This window comes from Convolutriloba macropyga, unplaced genomic scaffold (assembly GCF_964194025.1).
Source record: "Convolutriloba macropyga unplaced genomic scaffold, txConMacr16.3 SCAFFOLD_2411, whole genome shotgun sequence".
NCBI lineage: Eukaryota > Metazoa > Xenacoelomorpha > Acoela > Convolutidae > Convolutriloba > Convolutriloba macropyga.
In genome coordinates this window covers 30,276-34,600 of record NW_027452432.1, presented here as the reverse complement: position 1 = coordinate 34,600, position 4,325 = coordinate 30,276, and positions in this window count along the sequence as shown.

The following is a 4,325-nucleotide window of genomic DNA, read 5'->3' as shown; positions in this document are numbered from 1 at the left end:
TTAACCTAATTAAGCTAATAATCTATCTCATACTGGGTTCTCTTATTGAAGTATGGCCATGGTGTAAATGAATTCGTCTTAAATTTAAAACTCGATACATATACTTAATTACAATTTCTCACATAGGTATTATAAAGCTATACAGTTTTTGTGACCGATTCAACAATTGGGTTGATATTGGTTATAGTTCCAATATTTTGGCAAAAAGTGTAAAATAAGTCACATAGGTCACAAGGAAAACATTCAAATCAGCTACAATTCTATACTACGAAAACTTTAATGTGAAATTTGATTTCAAGGAAGCATTTCAAGGAAATCAAAATGCAATTGATCCGAGGAAACTCACAAAAGCTATTCCTTGTTAAACAGTCAAACAGTCTAACGCCAGAAAGAAATAGCAGTAATTTATTAGCAAAACCTACCTGAGAGTACACAAACAGGAATCCATCGTTTAGCATATTTTCCACCATATATTATTAAGGCTCTCGAAGAAAAATGTAAAAATACAAATATGTAGTTTCCAACTAGTTATAGAAACTGACAGAATAATTACTCACTAATTTCTCCATGCTTCACACAGTATTAAGTAAAACCTCACTAGAATTAAAAAAATAGTTGGACGATAAATCTCTACCACAGATTTGAATTATTAAAAAAAATGAATGTATAAATTGTAATACCAATTGTATAAAAAATTAGTGGTTCATCAACTCTTTTCCGTGTTGATAATCAGTTTGATCAGTGCCATTCCAAGCAATTTTCAAGCGTTCATAAAATCCAAGCTCCTTTATATTACCATAATCTAATTGTCCTTTTGGCTTAATAAATTTGCCCAATTTGACCCTAAGTAAACTTTTTTCTCGCACCCAGTTGCCATCTCTTGTCTTCCTTCATATATCAACAAATAGTTAAAATTTTACTTTGTTAATTATTTATCAATCTCAAGGAGAATAAAAGATGAGAAAGTCAAATTGATTTAAAAAAAATCTTCAAAAGAATCACGCTATTAAAATTCCATTCATTGGTACGTTTAAGTTGACAACGCGTTATATATATATATATATATATATATATATATATATATATATATATAATATATATATATAAATATAATATATATATATATATATATAATATATATATATATATATATATATATATAATATAATATATATATATATATATAATATATAATATATATATAATATAATATAATATAATATATATATATATATAATATATATATATATATATATATATATATATATATATATATTCTGATTAGAATCAGAAGCTGCAAGAGTTTCTCAATATCGTTGCTCTGCGCGCACACAGAACTGCTACCGCTACCGCTAAATTTTTAGTTTTATTTGAATTCAACTACTTTAATCTTAATTTTTGTTTAAATTTAACATTCTTACTATATCTATAATAGGGCTTTACCCTAAATTTTAATTATAGTGAAGTTCCGCGAGTCGGCAACTATGTTATGGTTTTGGTTGAAGTTAAGCTAGGGCTTTGGTTTTGGTTATAAGTTTGTCTTTGACTTTGTTTTTTGGCTTTGACTTAGGTTAAGACTTGGATTAGAGTTAAGGCCTCAATCCGAGTCAGAGTTAGAGCCTTGGTTATTGTAAAAGATCTAATTCTGATGCACAGGGCATTTTCTCTCGACTACTTGGGTGAGGTCTAAATTATAATTAAGAGCATGGTTTAGAAGGCTTTCACTTTTCTGTGTTCTCATATTGAACAAGGCAACAAACGTCACTTTTTGAATAGTTGGATCTGTTCAATGCGTTCGTATCTTACTTTTCACAGTGCTTTTTTAATACGCTTTAAGAGGAACAGATCCAAAAATTTTTTCCTGTTAGCTAATGTCTATCAATCATTGTTAAGTTATCTGTAAAAAGTTATTTGATTTTTAAAACTGCCAAAATGGCATTTGGATAATTTGAAAAGTTGGATCTGTCAAAAATTGATTGTTTATCATCCTGATAACAGATAGAACCTTTCAGCGTTCACAAAACGTATCAGAATTTCGAATTAGTCTCGATATTCAAAAAAAATGTTAAAGTAGTTTGAAGATATTTTGAGACCGCTTTGTGGTGAAAGGTGGTTATTTTGAGACCGCTTTCTGGTGAAATGTACAGAAAGGTAGAGATTTATACCTAGGTACAAAAAAGATATTATTGAGCTATGAATAAACTATAAATATAGCTATGTCTAAAACGATAGCTATAACAACAGCTGAGGCTAAGACTATCTATTAATAATAAAACTAAAATTATTATTACTAAAAATATTATTATTAGTGAACACTATCAACTTAGTTTAAAAAACACTCATCTTTATTTTCGTATCTTTCTTATAACCTTCATATAATTTAGCTTATTCATTGTATTCATCATTATCTGTATTATTATCCTTTATTGACTTTATTAAAATTATCACGAAATTGCTTAGTTAAAATGTACATCTGTGTATACGTTATGATTCTATTTCAAATCTTACTGTTTGCTACTTTAAATAGAGAACCACACAAAGTAGCAGTAATAAATAAGGTTGGTATAGAATAGGGTATACCTATATCAGTTACTGCAACTGTTGTGTTTGTTGCAGTTGTTGCTATAGATATAGATGACAATGCTAATTCAATTATCACTGCTATATTAATATAGGTTTTATATTTGCTTAGAGTTCTTATCATAAATCTCAGTTTCTGCTTCGTAATAGTTTTTAATATCTTTTATAATGTTAATATTATTAAACTTAATATTATTAGCTAGAATTTTTATCATTTATGTATTGCTCTGATAAGGCGTTAATATTAGGGTAGAGTAAAGGTCCACTAGGTTTAGTTTCTTCCATTTGAATTAACTAATTATTTTGCTAGTCATAGCCATAGTTATAACTATAGAGTAAAAAAAACAACCTCTCATTATATCTTCATGATTAAAGTCATTTCTAGCCTCACTTGTTCTTTATTGTCTACTAATTTGCTTTCAAATAATATTGCTATTACATATTGTACTAATGTTTTTCTAGTTTGTAAAGCAGTTTCATTAAGGGCATGCCTTGCTTCATTAAACAAGGAAGTACTGTTTTCATTAACCTCCTTAAATTCCCTTTACCAGTAGTAAACATACCATCTAACTGTATATTAGTAAGATTCTGATCAAACTTATTATCAAATTCTAGTTTCAATTGATTATATTTAGAGATAGTATCGGCAGCAAATTTATTACAAAAATTAACTGTATGTGTATCTTTATTTGCTGATTTAATAAACTCATTAATGAGTTTATCATTAACTTTTGTTTTATTTAGTTGTAATGTTTTAATTGTGACTTTATCGAAATCATCGTTTCCTAATTCAGCTATGTTTTTACTTAAAATATCTTAATAATTTTATTAGAAGCGGATAATAAATTGTTATCGCAATCCTAAATAACAACATCTTTTTCATCTGCGGGAGGGTGTACTTTCGCAGCTTTATAGGTATCTTTCATATCAAAATCATTATCTTCTAGGAATAACTTGTTAGCCTTAATTGTTGATCTGCACAGAAGCCCCGGGATAGACTGTTTGCTGTCTGTTTTCCTCGCTTGAATCTATTTCTTGTCATCTTTGTATTTGTTTACAGTAGGAACTATATCCAGCTTGCTGGCTTATGACCGGAGGTCTATACTTAATGATTCTAAGACCTTATTATTGGAATTAAAATCAAAGTCAGATTTTAAAAATTCCTGTTTAGTATTTACCTTCTAGTACTCCTCCATTGATATCTTCGATTTCATATGTTGGTGGTTAGGTTATTTGTACCTGATTAACTTTAAATAATTCTCCATTCCAATTAGATGTATATTCTTTAGAGAAAAAGTTACGTTTAACAGCATTCCTAACATAACCGACTTTGAGTTTGGGTTTAAAATAACTAAAAGTCATCTGCGAAGTGATCTATAGGTAGTATCTAACCTTTTCAGACCTTCTCAGGATGATCAGAGGCATCAACGGGTGTTATATTTATTTTTGTGTGTTTATTATCATATGCTACAGCTCCATCATTTAATAGATTTACCCAATTACCGTCACCATTTATAAACATTGGTTTGTTAACTTTATGCAACAAAGTTCCATTAAATCTCTCTATAAATACAGCCTTTAAATCACTACCAGTAGAGTCTAGTTCTGTTTCATATTCTTTAAGTCAAGATTTAAATATTTTATGGTAAAGCACGCTACCACTATCAGCCCATAAATTTTCTGGTTTTTCCCCTCTGATAAGATAAATTTAAAATTATTAGTTACAGTTAAACCAGATTTATGTT